This window comes from Lactuca serriola, chromosome 5, assembly GCF_051521515.1.
Source record: "Lactuca serriola cultivar US96UC23 chromosome 5, Lser_US96UC23_V15, whole genome shotgun sequence".
NCBI lineage: Eukaryota > Viridiplantae > Streptophyta > Magnoliopsida > Asterales > Asteraceae > Lactuca > Lactuca serriola.
Window position 1 is genome coordinate 302,701,776 of NC_136412.1, and position 13,888 is coordinate 302,715,663.

Below are 13,888 nucleotides of genomic sequence, written 5' to 3' on the forward strand. Positions count from 1 at the left end.
TTTTATTTCTTTATTCCGTCTATCGATATTTCTTTTCTTTTTCATGGTTTTTTAAGCTTTTACAAGATTTGCCCCAATGCATTTCCTAGTTTTGATCGAGAACGTGTGTATTTTAAAGACCATCTTTAGTTAATAATCGACATTTAAAAAAAAAAAGGAGAGAGATAGATGTTTATGAAAAGCTTTGAGATGTAAGAAATGAAAATGTAGATATGGTGAGTTTTAAGGCGGGAACGGCTCTATGTTAAGTTTTCGAAGTGTGAGTTTTGATTATGGGAAATTTAGTTCTTAGACACCTCGTTAACCAAAACAGGATTATGGTTGACCCGACCAAGATTAAGGTGTTGTTTGGTTTTTTAGAGACAAAACGTCTGCAGTCTGCGACCACATCTGCAAACCTCTTCAGAAGAAGAGGGGAACCAAACGTCTGCAATCTGCAAGAAGAAGATTGTTTGTTTTTTAACAACTACAAACTGTTAAAATAAACCGAAATTATATATATATATATATATATATATATATATATATATATATATAATTTTTAAACCTAAGAAATATTTGCATTAAAAAGTACCTAATGATTTTCCTCGATGTGGCATACATAATTCTAGTGTTGGGGTTTAATGGATTTTATAAACTATATTTAAACCAATTTATTTGTTTTGACTAAATTTGGATATGATCTTTAAAATTTAAAAAAAAAAAATCATTTTGGTAAAATAGCATCAATAATTGGGTTTTTGTACAAATAAATTTGACAGCTTTTTCTTTTGAAGAAATTAATAGGGCAATTTCTTTGTGAAGAAAGACGTTTTTTCATTTAGATTTGAACGAGATGTTTTTTTTTCTTTAATTGGTGAGAAGAGGTTAGAAGACATAGGTCCATGTCTGCACCAAGAAGAGGACGCGCATACCTTTTTAGGTTTGCGGTCTTCTGAAAAACAAACGGTTTGCAAGAGAATACGTTTGCACGCCATCTGCGTGGCGCAGACATAAGAGGTCAAGAAGAGGTTTTTGAAAAAAAAAAATAAACACCACCTAAGTCTGTTATCCAATGGGACGTCCCGAAGTCTCCATCGGAGGTCAAGAGTTTTCTGGTTTAGTCGGGTATTATTAGAGATTTATTCAAGACTTTTGCAAGGTTGTTGTACCCCTCACTCGTATGACGAGGAAGGCCGTGGATTTCCATTGGGGTTATTGAGTAGCAGGTTGCATTTGAGATACTAAGGAGTAGAACTGGAAGCAGGAGAGGCTCAAAGGTGAGATTAACAAGTTTTCTACTGACAGTCATGGATTGTTAACCCGGCGTGGTCAGGTTTGGGTACCATATTTTGGTGGGATCAGGCAGACTGTGTTGGAGGAGGCACACAAGTCTAGATTTTCGATACACCCTGGAGCCACCAAGAGGTATCGGAATTTGCGACTCGTTTACTGGTGGCCGCGCACGAAGAAGGAGATAACTTGTTATGTTTGAAAGGTACTTGACCTGTCAAATGGTCAAGGTCGAGCACTAGAGGCCGCATGGCAAGCTTCGGCCTTTGGAGGTTGCCATGTGGAAATGGGAGTAAATCACCATGGATTTCATCACCAAGTTACATCGGATAGCTAAGGGTTTGATGCGATTTGGCAAAGGTGTAATCATGCACATCCTTCTGGTTTTACTGGATTTTAAGATACTCTAATTATGATTATCACTTTTGGAACAATGTTTTGTAAACAATTATGGTCTTTGGATTGGTTTTGGAAAAAAATGAAAATTTTACTCTGATTTTTTGAGATGTTACATGCCCCTAGGAGCGTGCAAGGGGAGACGTGTAATAGCCCAAATTTCCAATAAAATTTTTCATTTTAAATAACCAAAACATTTACATAAGATATAAAATTCCAAACACATTTGTTTCAAAATCCATAACATCAGATAAATTATTCATAAAATCAAAGTGTCCCAAATTAAACGCCAGAGAGTGCATGTCGCGCCATCATGTCGGGCTCTTGCCCTTAGATCCTGAAGTACCTCGAACAACCAACAAACTGTAAGGTAGTGCTTAATGAGTTCCCCAGAGCATACCCCACATAATCCACATAATCACATAACCATATCAATCACATAAGCCATGCATACAAACATATAAAGATGTCGTGGAAACCCTCCAAGATCTTACTCCATGATGTTGTGGGCTCCCCCCAGGGTCTTATACCTACATGTCATGGGCTCCCCCATGGTCTTTACATGTAATGCCATGGGCTCCCCCATGGTATGATATCCAACTGCCACGGGCTCCCCCCGAGGTCTTCCATGTTAATGACACAGAGTCAACAAGCATACCACATATCACAGAAACATAACTATCATATTACATAACATATATATAAACATATAGGGATGTCGTGGACTTCTTCTAGGGTCTTACTCCAGGATGTCGTGGGCTCCCCTCAAGGTCTTATACCTATGTGCCATGGGCTTCCCCATGGTCTTTACCTGGAATGCCATGGGCTCCCCCCATGGTCTGATAAACAACTGTCACGGGCTCCCCCTGGGGTTTTCCATGCCTAACCAATAAAGTACTAGCACGTTCACATACATACTAGGCATATCAATAATGATTCCACAATAATCATCTCAACTAACTGAATGGCCCGGCCTCAGTGCCTTCGACCTATTGATACGGTGAGGAGACTCATCTCAAATGCAAACTGTAGCTAAATAGGTCGAAGCTCTGAGTATTAGCTCTGTCAATTCCCTAATCATAAACAACTCCTTAGATACAACTCAACCCTTCAAACCCTTAAAAGTCAACCACGGTCAAAGTCAAAGTCAACACTCCGAGTTGACCTAACTCGTCGAGCTACCCATCAACTCGTCGAGTCCAACCCAAAGTCAAAATCGCGATATTGCGATCCAACTCATCGAGTTTTCCTACAACTCATCGAGTTCCTCTGTTTTCCAATAGAATCGCGGTAACCCCAACCCAACTCACCGATTTCACCTATGAACTCATCGAGTTATTCAATCTGCCAACCCACTTAATGCATTAAGCTGTTTTTCTTGAATCCAAAGGTTCCAAACTTCAGATCCATATCCCTATAGATGTCTATAAGGGTAAAGTTTCCAGATTTACCCCCAAGGATCATCTAATGAGCTCTAAACCCAAACCCTAGTTCCTTTAAGGAAGGTTTTGACTCATTAAGCCCATAAACTCTCATCCCATTGTCCCAAAACACAGATCTGATGTCCAAAGGTGGACAAATCACATAAAGTTTCTAACTTTACATCCATGCATGCTTGAAAAACTCTCCCAGGTCCATTTTAGGCTTCATAGTGGACATATTGCATGAATGTGACATGGAGGCTATTAAAGTTTGCAACTTTAATCCTTTAGAGGTCTTATAGAGGCTAGATCTACACCCTAAACCTCTGGAAACCTCTTTTCTTTGTATAGACATTTAAGTGTCATGTATTTGAAGCGAAAGAATGATTATAAATTTAAAGGATTAGTTTTTCCTAATTCTTTTTATTTATATCATGTTTTAACTAGTTTAATTTTGCATTATAAGCACACTAATTAATATTTAATAATGATATAATTTTGTATGATTAAAGGGATTTAAAAAAATAGAAATATGTATATAAGATTGCATGTGAGTTTGTATTTTATTTTGCATTGATATAAAAAGATTGAATTTTAGTTTTGAAATGTGTCGTTCCAGTGGGCTGTCACAAAATGTCTTAATGCTGAGAATTTTAACGCAAAGCTGTTTTTACGAAAGCTTTATTGTTGTTGCTTTAATGTTGAAAGGAAACATCTTATTGAATAAAAGTGTTTATTTTTATGGTATGGATCCGATAACATCATGCCTCAATAATAACCTATGTGTGTGATGTACATGGGTATTTTATGATGTAATTATGCAACGTGTGTGTTGTTTTTATTTATTATTTTGTAATGTAATGTATTTTCTTTTTAATCGTAACAAGAACTTGTATTAGTTTATTTAATACTAATAAGTTAAGACCGAAGATCAGCAAGTGAAAACCATGGAGATTGGAGTCACACATAGTTCAACAAGTGGGAACAAAATTTTAGAATTGTAATCAAATCATCCCATGGGTTGTTATCCAATATCCATTCCTCTTATGTAAAATCACTAAAACATTTTTTTTTTATGTAAAATCACTAAAACATCAAAATTTTACTGTATAAAAAACAAGATTGAAAAAAAAATGACATTATAAACACAATTTTATATATGATTTCCATACCTTTTCCTACGACTTGTTGTTTTTTGCATTTAGCCCTTTTAATTATACAAGAACTTCAAACATATGTTACCTGATTTTCTTCCATCAGCATATGTTTTCCTTCAAAATTGGGTCAGTCTTAGTCTTAACACATTCATCTCCTAAAAAAAGGAAGTAATATATAGATGCCCAGATTAAGTTAAAAACAAAAAGATCATATATAGATGTCTAGATTAAGTGTTTAACCCATTAAGCTCATTAAGTCAAAAAGAGACAACCCCAAGCTTACATAAGTGACAACAATATTGTTTATTTGTAACCATAGAAGAAAATACATGAAACCAAAATAAAAAGAAAAGTAATATCTAAATGTTGCACCATAGCAATTTCTTAATGAATTAGTCTAGTCTATGAGAGAAATCAGACCAATAATCGAGTTATTTTAAACAACATTAGCCTCAAAAGCTCATACCATCAGAGAATAGAGATAGTCAACAAACATTTATGACCAAACATGAAGAATACCATTAAGTGCAAAAGAGAGAATTGACACAATGAGAAACCCAAAAAGAGGGAACAATAAATAATGAGAGCAAACATCTCATGAAAATGGAAGAGGAGTGGCATGTTTGTGTTCTCCAATTTTCAATGAGAAACCCAAAAAGGGAAACACTTCTGAATGAAATAATGAATAATCCAAAATTTTATATGAATTTGGGATAGGTAAGTTGTCATTTAAAGAAGATTAATTTTCCATATAATATAAAAGAAATGGGGTAAATAAGAATGGGCAAACAAGATAAAAATTGAATTTCAGTAAACATATGTGTATTTTTCTCTTTTATAGCAACCGTAGAAAAAGCTCATTATGTTGCTATATCTTTTGGTTGAAATTCTGCAAGAACTGATTAAACAGCCTAAAAAGCTCCACTTTCACAAGAAATAATTCTTTATCAACAGAGTTGAAATTCTTGATTACAGACAGGAAATGTGGACTTATATCTCCAAATAAAAAGGATACATGCATTTGGTGCCACCTTTACAACCACAGATTGACCAAGAAAACAAGAGCATGATCTTATTTGTTATAAAGGGTTGACCAAGAAACTCAAACAATGAACTTTAGAAGAACAAAGAGCATGATCAATTGACTATCAAAAACAATTACAAATAAACAAAACAAACAGATTCTAAGAATATCTTTGTATGCAATGAAGAAGAATGTGAAACTCAAAAACCTCTACCATTCAAAAATCAAATACCCTTTGAAAAAATCCATTAAAGAAGAATCAAGAAGACAATTTTCAAATGAAAACATAGACATGGGTTGAAGACACATATTTTTGGGCTTGTTAGGACAAATCCATAAGGTTATTTATTAATAGAAAGAAGATTCATAATAGAAAGGTTAATAATGGAAGTGAAGTCACATGTTAGTGAATTCCATCAAAAGAAATATTGTGTTGTTCAAAAACTATTTTATGGATGTCTTTTATGCATTGTTCAAAGATTGCATTGTTCAAAGACTGTATACAAACAAAGAAACCTCCGACTCATGGAATTTCTAAAAGGGATGAATGGGTAAAAGATTATTTTATGGATAAAATCTTTTAGGGATGTTTTTTTGGACTGAATAACCGTCTGAATGAGACTAAAATGACAATTTTACCCACAGTTTCAAATAAAATAATACATATTCAACCAACATTGTAACAGTATTTATCAATTTTTAACTTGAGAGGATTAAAAAGAAAAGACAAATATGTAAAGTGTTGGTGTCTTAAAAAATTAGTTCTATATTATGATACACTAAAGAACTCGAGCAATGATCTTAAGAAGAATCAAGAACAAGATCAATCGGCTAGCAAATCACAAATGAATAAAACCAAAAGATTTCACACACACACATATATATATATATATATATATATATATATATATAGAGAGAGAGAGAGAGAGAGATTTAGGTTCAAATGTTTTTAGCAACTATTGTGTGCCTAAATGCACAAATGAGAATTCAAGAAATAATAAATAATTAATTAAATCATTAAAGGGTATATTGGACCTTTTGTACTTTTATTTAAGGAAATTATTTAATTTAAATCATTCAATTAAGGAAATAAACTAATAATTCAATTAAGGAATTAAACTAAATATATTTGACCTAGTTATGTTTGTGGCTGAACACTTCATCATCGACATCAACACCATCACCATCAAATGAAGACGAGAATCAAAGATGCTTTCGTCACCACCACCAAGCGTTTGTTTCTGTCTCCAACTTCAGTTTCTCGAATTCCAGAAAACAACGCTCATTCAAATCCCTAATTTCCCAATCTATCCTGGCTTCTAAGCGTTAGTGTCAACGGTTTCCATGTCCAAAATCGTAGCAGTAGGGTTTCGTCGGGTTCGTGTCAATTCAGGAACAGAAAAAGCACTGTGCGCATGATTAAGAACGGGAGAGATTCTGATTTTGTCTTGCGACTCGGCGCCGGTCATATGCGCCGCATGGAGCTTGGTAGCGCTGGCGCCGGAAGTTTGTTCTGCTCCTCTACAAAGTCCAAATCAGTCAAAGCTCAAGCCTCCAGTTTGTTTCATTGGATTATGCTCTCTATTTACACTTCATAATTCGATCCAATTTTGCTCACAACTATTCTGTGTATTGGTGTTTGACCTAATGTCATTTGATGAACAACTTAACCGAACTAATTGAATCATAGAAGAATCAAATGACATTAGACATTCAGTTTAGAATCACAATTTTCTAACACAAATGATCAAATTAAGATGGAGATATTACTCCTCTCAATATCCAATCAAAGTCTTCTGGATCAGTTTTGCCTTACGTTGGTATTGCAAGTCTGGGAGCAATATTGTTCGGATATCATCTAGGGTACATCACATAATTCTACATCATAAAACTACTACTGTTCTATAATATAATTCTCATCTAATTCCAAATATGTTTTCTGCTTCAGTGTTGTCAATGGTGCACTTGAGTATCTTGCCAAGGATCTTGGTATTGCTGAAAACAATTGGCTGGAAAAAAATGCGGTTGTGTATTATTCCACTTCTGTATGGAATACAATTCTAGGTTGTTTGTGTCTTTTTATTTTTCATCAACACAAATTAATTTACTCTTTGAACCTTATGGTATGCATTCTATATCAAATATGTTGTTGGAAATTATGTATTCTACCAGAATAGAATCGATATATTCTGCCAGAATGTATTATATGTATTCGGTCATATTCTATTTATTCTACCAGAATATATTAAGTGATAGTTAATTGCAAGTAACATGTTTGTAACAATTATTAGTTTTTGTTGTATTTGTGATAGGAATGGCTGGAAAAGGCGTTGAAGACCTTCATATTCTTTTAGAATATGTATAATTATATTAAAATGTATAAGGATTTTAGTTTGTAAGAATATGTATAAATTTGTATTTAAGTTCGGATGTATAAGAATATATTAGGATGTTTGTTGTTTTTCAACATCTGATTCAAGAATTTTGTTTTTCTTCAATGATATTCTATTAGAATAAAATTCTGAAAGAGCATCATTCTAACAAAATAATATTCTATTAGAATAATAGTCTGAAAGAGCATCATTCTAACAAAAATATTCTGACAAAATATAATCGGTAAAAATTGAAATTGAATTAATTAAAAAATTCAGATTTTTTTTTTAAATTAGGAGAATTAATCATCCCTAAAAATCTGAAAATTTCCTTTATAAATGTAGTTAATTGTCCAAAATACCCTTTTGCTAAAAATTGTGTGATTATATGGTACATGTTACCCAATTGTAATATCATACACTCTCAAATCATGTCCATTGATTAATTTCATCCATTGGTCCAGATCTGTGCATTCTGGCACATAATACTGAGTAAAAACAAAATAACCTAAGCCTATATATATATATATATATATATATATATATATATATATATATATATATATATATATATATATACTAGCCGTTTTTACCCGCGCTAAGCAACGGGTGCGAATATTTTTTTTCTTCAAAAATTAGTTCCTACAGAAGAATAATTCTTTATGCAAATAGTTGTGTTTTACGTTGTTGATTGTGTCGAGATCTTCAAAACATGTAGGGTCACTAATATGTGATAAAAGTATGTGAATGTAGTATCACTCCCCTTCAACGACATTACAAGAAACCAAACGACCTCTAATAATAATAATAATAATAAACTAAATATACATTGCTAGAAATTGGAAAATTAATATCTTGTGTCTCAAAATTCTAGTATTGCTATAAATTAGCTTTTTTATTTGTATATTTTATATAAACAATAACTTCATCAATATTTAACGAGATGTACTTTTTAAACTACCACTTTTTAGTTCACACATTTACTTTGCTGCAAAAACAAAAAACCAATCAATTTACATCCAAATTGAGAAAACCGGCCTTTTGACTTTATAAATCAAAATTCTATTTCAAAAGGGACAACATATACAAGCAAAAATATCAATGCAGGAACATTCAACTACACATGAAGATTTCAAACTTACGGTTTATACAAATACATTAGCTAAGTTTTTTAGTTTACCACTCGTTCAAAACAAATTAGAATCAATAACTCTAAGTTGTATTAGAGAAGCTATCTATTTTATTTGAGAGATAAATATCCAAAAAAAATTAAAAAAACAAAAAACAAACTTTTTTGTAGAATTCCCACGCGTTTGTTCCAAGATTTGACCATTTTACCCTTGGGACTTCTGTTAGCTGCTATGACTTTTGGATCTATATGTATATTGTCTTTTTGGTGTTGGCTTCAAAGTTTTGCGTATTTTTCATGAACATCCCAACGACCTTGCTTTCTTTTCATTTTATGACCTTTTTGCCCCTAGCTCTAATTGGAAGGTTATATGGGCCTTTTTATATTATCTGTCTTCACTAACACATGTTTTTATCCTACACAAATACAATATAGTTAAATGGATATCATTTTAACAAAAAACCAGATAGATGAAGAACAACTAAGAAACTAAATGAACCAAGAACCAATTTAGGAGCCTCATCCTACTAGGGCCGGTCCGGTAATTTTGAGGGCCCTGTGCTACAAGTAATAAATGGGCCCTAATATAAGAAAAATAATTAGTTTAAAAAATCATCTCAGAAAACGCAAAGCAGGTGTTTTGAACCTTGGTCTATTTATGAGGAAGCTAAAATGAGCACGCCTTAAAGCCACCTGAGCTATTGGATTTTTTGTTAAGGTACGTTAATGTATATATATATTATTATAAAGGCATCAGTTAAAAATAAAAAAAGGGAGTTGACGGGAATCGAACTCTGGAAGTTTGGTAGTAAACAGCAAAACGCGGCTTGTATAGCCAACTGAACTAAAAACAATTTGTTAATATTATTGCGTAACATAATATATAATATATAATAACTATATAAATTGGGTAGAATACGGGCCCCGTTTTTTCCCGGGCCCTGTGCGGTTGCACACCTTGCACACCCTCAGGGCCGGGCCTGCATCCTACCTTTCAAGCTCTTTTTTATGCACCTTCAATTAAAAACACTAAAACCTACAATTGAAAGGATTGGGTGTTTAATAATTGAATATATCTGATGAATTGCAAAAGTACATGTGTATTAGTATAATTTTGTAATTTACCCTTTAACAAATGACTTTCCAAATACCATCCTGAATGGAATTAAAATTGGATTATTCTTGGACATGTTGCTGCTCCTAACCTTCAATAATTCCTTGACCTATACAAATATACAATTTCAAAAGTTACTTGACTGATTATATATCATCTTTCAAAGCCAAGGCCTACTAACTTGTTTTATGTAGCTGTCAATAATAATATACAAAGTTCCATAAAAATTACAAAGAAATCAACACAAAAAAATTAAATATACTAACATTGTTGTAGTTGTTGATGTTTTAAAATATTTGTTGTTATTTGGATCGGTATAGGAAATCACCAATTGGGTTGACAACCTAGAAAAAAAACTTTGATCTAGTCCTAGAATCCCTAGAAATTAGCATGAAACTCGTCTAAAAATCCTAGAATAATTTGTTATTTGCATAATCCATAAGAAAACAATAGAATACATTTTATTATACCTCAACAGGCTGGAAGGTCTACAATTGTAACCATGTCAGTCTCGTTTGCTGTGACCTGAGAACAAATAAAAAAGTACATATATTCATATGTACTTCAGTGGTTGGTAATAAACTATATAAATTTCAGTAAAATAATACAATTTACCAGAATGAAGTTCACGAGAGAAAAAAAATCATATCTTGTTGTGACTCCTCTGTAGTGGAATCCCTTGGTTCATTTTCCAAATAATCAACCTTCTCTCAAATTCAAATTTAAGGAAACATTTCTTCGTAAAACCCAATATTCTGAAAGCATGAATTGTGATCTTAACCTTGGAAACATAAAAATTTCAACTTGGGAATCAACATAACAAAAATAAATGGTATTTCGAAAGAGAATAGAGTATATGATTAAAGAACAAAATGAAAGAATTAGACCAGTATGGGAATTCTTGAGGGCAACTATTTTGAAAAAAAAAATAGGAAAAAGCATACCAAATGGTTCCATTTTGGCAGTACAGTCCTTCAAGTTTCCTGTTGCAACATGACATCGTTATTTGTTTATTTAATTGCAGAAATTAATGAAAGACATTACCTTTTCAATCAGACTGAGATCATCAACGTCGCTATTTTTTTATTTAATTATGGTGGTGGTGCTTAGGGCTTTTTTGTAGAGAGAGATAGAGGAGCCCTGTCGTTGGCTCACAACATTTCATGGCCAGGGAACAGCGGGCTCTGGGTGCTCTAAGCTAGGGTTTTTAATGGAGATTACAGCGAGAGAGATGAAGCTGAGTCTTTAGCCACTATAAAAAACTGAAAAGTGCAAGAATCGAAAATCGAAACAAAACTTTAACTAATATATATCAATTTAGGGCTAGAAAACATAAATCGCATTAGGGCTCGTACCTGGTACTACCTACCCGACATGACAGGGTAGCAATGTCGTTGTTTCAAACGACCACCACTTGCATAAACCTTCTGTTAATATGAACCAACAAACCTACATGGAATAAGAGATGCACACATCAAGCTTATATATATATATATATATATATATATATATATATATATATATAGAGAGAGAGAGAGAGAGAGAGAGAGAGAGAGAGAGAGAGAGAAAGCAAAACGAAATTAGAGAATGTAAACTCGTAAATATGTAATTTGCAATGGATGATGAATTCGACTGAGCATGGGATGAGTCTCTTCAGTTTATTATGTATTCCTGAAGAAGAGGGATTTTCACAAAAATAAGTGCGAAGAACTTGCCCTTCTGTTGAAGTTGTTGGACGGGATAAGGAAAGAGACCAGGTCAAAAGCTATCGACATAACTATGTTAGACTGGATAAGATTATTTTTTCTACGATGCATAAAATTGTTGTATATGGTGCTTTAAGATTTGGACCTCTTAAAATTCAGCATTTAGGGGTAAATGCTTTTTAAGGTATAAAAATATATATCAGTTCTGAGTGAAGGGAAATAATATATGGAAAACAAGAAACTGATAATCAAAGAACAAACAGCAAAGAACCCAATTTTCAAAATAGGAAAAAACTATACAAGGAACCTTTGCCTTAAAAAAAACTAAAATCCTTTCCTTTGGTAAATTACAATCTAAGAAGAAATAACAAGACCCCAACAGACAGATGAAAAACCATGATGATGTCAAGAAATGAATAAAGGAATACATAGGATACCACAATGCAAGAGTCAACAAGAATTGAATATGAGTAAACAAAGATACAACGATAGAAAAGCAATGAGAAGAAATCAAGATTCGTAATCAAAAGGTTAAATAATAATCTATATTTTACAAGTATGGAATGGTGGAAGTTCATTAAAATACCGGTAGTCATAGAAAGCATCAGAAGATGAATAACTTTATACAAGTAAACATATAACTTTGAAGTAAAATGTCTTGATAAGAAACAATTTCAAAGTCATAATGTTGTATAAAAGTAAAGATGAAAAGTGCAATGCTATAATTGGTGGATTTTTTCAAAGTAAATCGTCTTGATAAAGAAAAAAATGATAGATTTTTTTAAAGTAAAATGCCTCAATGAGGAGAAAATAGAAAGTAAAAAGTATAATTACCTATTTTATGATTTGAAGAATATCACAAATGATGATATGATCAACTGATTATGAAGCTCAATGTTTCCCCTGCACACATCTTCAAAACTAAAACTCTTGTATATTATTTACTAGTTGTGATACCCGTATAATATACAGGTTGATTAAAACAAAATGGTAAATACAAATGATTAAACAAGAAGTTTTATTTAAATTTGAAATTTGAAATAAGTATAAATTAAAAAGAAAATGAAAAAATTAAATTAAAATTATGTTTTTAGTTGTCAGACCCGTATATTAAATGTATTAATTATAACAAAATTTTAAATACAAATGTTTCAATTGTAAATTTATTTAAAATTGAAATTGAAGTTTGAAATTTGAAATTAATATAGTTATTATGGTATGTTTAATTTATAGAAACTAAATTAATGGTATATATTCAATAATAATAAATGAAGTAAATGACAAATGGAAAATAAATATCTCAAAATTATGACAAAATGACATGTGGCATAATGCATGAGAGTGTGACAAGTGACCAAAAAAAACTTTTATTTATTAGAGAGGATGATACATATTTAAATATTATATAAAGCTCATCAAAAAAGAAAAATGATCAACAAAAAAGAACAAATTACAATTGATGCAACAACAATCAAGCAAATAATGATATTGTTGCTTCTCTTTTATTCCAAACTAAAAAAGGGTTGAGATAATCTTAGGATTCATAAATAATACATAAGGTACATAATGTGTTCATATAGTGCCTCTTTAGAGTGAATGAAAAAAAAAATGACAGACCGCCTCAATTGCAGTTTACCACAATAAAATAGTAGACATGAACTAAATCTGAGTATAAAAGTACACGTGAAAAAAATAAGAAACATATTAAAATTAATAATAACATACAACTTAATACCTTACATTCTACTATCAACAGTTAGAATGCGTAGGAATATGCCACCATGTCAACTGTAGTAAAAAGATGAAATCATCTTAAGATTCTTAATCAAGCTTTCATAACTTATTCTCAGTTTAGTGCATTTTGAATTATATAAACGCCTATCTTCTGATTAAATTGGCTGTTGAATTATCTTTTCTGATAAAAGATGTAACAAGGAAAACCATCAGAAAGCTTAGTTTAACCTATCTTAAAACTTTTATTTATCATAATAATATGTGTTGGACTCGATTGCTGACCTTATATGTACAACAAATAGAATCATGTTATAAAATTTGGATTTGATCCATTTAAAAATATTATTTAGCAAGATATGAACATGAACCTAAATCAAGAATCATCATTTACTTATAAACAAAGCAACTTAGTTCTTCCATGTGTACAAGATGAAGAACATATATAATGAAAAACAAGAAACTCAAAGACCCTAATTTTCAAATAGGAAAGCATTATATAAAGATCCTACCTATGCCATTTAAAAATCAAAACCCTTGAAAAAAATCCACCAAAGACGAATCAA

At 32.0% G+C, this 13,888-nt stretch overlaps 1 long non-coding RNA gene across 7 annotated transcripts; it reads right to left on the reverse strand.

The window, feature by feature from the left end:
• Positions 1-8,726: 8,726 nt before the first annotated feature.
• Positions 8,727-11,645, reverse strand: LOC145054787 (uncharacterized). 7 transcript variants are annotated; one of them, XR_013684939.1, is made up of 9 exons: positions 11,241-11,640; positions 10,930-11,147; positions 10,830-10,868; positions 10,501-10,640; positions 10,356-10,410; positions 9,897-9,994; positions 9,691-9,807; positions 9,418-9,469; positions 8,727-9,187 (listed from the first exon to the last, which is right to left on the reverse strand). It is a non-coding gene; the product is annotated as an uncharacterized LOC145054787 (long non-coding RNA). The 7 variants fall into 7 exon arrangements; XR_013684941.1 differs by lacking the exon at positions 8,727-9,187 and adding an exon at positions 9,194-9,352; XR_013684943.1 differs by having other exon boundaries at positions 9,418-9,807; positions 10,501-10,666; positions 11,241-11,645.
• Between the last annotated feature and the right edge of the window lie 2,243 nt (positions 11,646-13,888).